Consider the following 1,935-nt stretch of genomic DNA (forward strand, 5'->3'; position numbering starts at 1 on the left):
GATTCAGGACCATGGCAAAGGATAATCTCCAAAGACAATGTTCTACAGTCTACCTTGGTGAGTAGTGACTAGGGTCTTAAAAGCTTGTGAGTAGCCAGCTAAGGTGTAACTATTGGTCTCTCCCCATCTGGAGTAAATAAGAATGAGGAAAACTGAGGACTCATGGAAATAATTAGTCTAATAGACTAATGGGCCATGTGAACATCAGTCTCTGACTCTGAGACCAGAAGCCAGAAGAACTAGATGGTGCCCAGCTGCCACTTCCAACTGTGCTGACGGGGATCACATTAGAAGGTTCTGAATAGAATGGGACAAAAATGTGGAACAAAACTCAAAGTCGTAAAAAAAGACCAGGCTTACTGGTTGGATGGAGATTTATGGAACCCTGAGACTATGACTTTTAGTCACCCTTCAGTTCTAGAACTGAAATCACTTGTTGCTCAATTTTCAGCCAAAAAATAGACAGGGCTGTAATGGGAACAATAGCACTAGGGGCAAGCACATACTTTAGAATAATCAACCTCTTGAGAGCAAAAGGGCAGTATTTAACCAAGGATAAAGTTCGGAAGGATTAGGAAAGAAGGAGGAATGGAAACAAGGAACACAGGGGGAAAGTAGGGATTATAGTTAATGAGATGAAATATAAAATGTGGATGAATTGTTGAATGGAAACTTGATTTATTCTGTAAATCATCACCTTTTTTACAATAAAAAGAAACAAAGAAAACCCCCCACCAGGATTACTGGTTGAATTGAGACTGGTGAAGACCACAAGACTATGGCCATCAGTCACCCCTCAGGTCTAGAACGGAACTCACCCCCGTGGCTCTTTTTTTTTAAGTTTGCATCGTGATTTGAGTGATAGCGTACATGGGGGAACATTGTCTTTACACTCATCCTATTGTATTTCATTGCATTGCAATGATTACAATCCCCTCCGTACATCATCATTCAAAAGTATTTGCTTCTATTCCCTCTGGGGTTTTTTTTTTTTGGATATACACGAAAACACTCAGGAATATATAATCATTTAAACAACCAAATGGCACATTCTGCCAGCCAGCCTCCTGACCACCGGCACATAGCCTTTCTCTTTCCATGAGTCTAGAGTCCTCAGCTGTCTATCTTTCCATGTCATCATCTTTGCTTCCATCTCTGGTGTCACTGATTCTCTGGTTATGGTCCCACATTCTGCTCATGCTCTTTTCCCTTGATGATCCTCGGATCCTCTATTCCTCGAATGTAAGATTAACGACTATTCCCTTTATGTGACAAAACTTCTACCTTTACAGTTGTGTCAATTGCAATTAGTCATAATAACAGTTACTCACTATTGAATCATAAGAATCTTATCTCTATTTCCTTTCACCAGACCTGTATAGACAAGATGAAAACTATTCAGTGGGAATTCTACCTCCACCCCTTCCCCGCCCCACATACTCTGAAACTACCCTGTGGCTCAATTTTCATTCAAACACTAAACAGGTCTACAAAGGGTACACTAACCCATAGCAACCCTGTATAGAGTTTCCAAGGAGTGGCTGGTGAGCTTCAACTGCCAACATTGTGGTTCAAATGACTTTGCAGTCTAGTGCATTAACCCACAGTGCCACACCAGGACTCCCACTATAGTGATTGTTGTTGTCAAGTGCTGTTGAGTTGATTCAGACCCATAGCAACCCTGTATAGGGTTTCCAAAGAGCAATTGGTGAGCTTGAACCACCGACATTGCAGTTCAAATGACTTTGCAGTCTGACGCATTAGCCCACAGCACCACACCAGGGTGGTAGGCACGCCTTAATCAACCATTTGAGATCAAAAGGGCAGCATTTGTCCAAGGACAAAGTTAAGAAGAGTTAGGAAAGAAGGAGGAATTCAAACAGGAAACACAAGGAGAAAATGGGATGAGTAATGTTACATGGGTCGGAACCGACT

This window comes from Chrysochloris asiatica, unplaced genomic scaffold (assembly GCF_000296735.1).
Source record: "Chrysochloris asiatica unplaced genomic scaffold, ChrAsi1.0 scaffold00018, whole genome shotgun sequence".
Lineage (NCBI taxonomy): Eukaryota > Metazoa > Chordata > Mammalia > Afrosoricida > Chrysochloridae > Chrysochloris > Chrysochloris asiatica.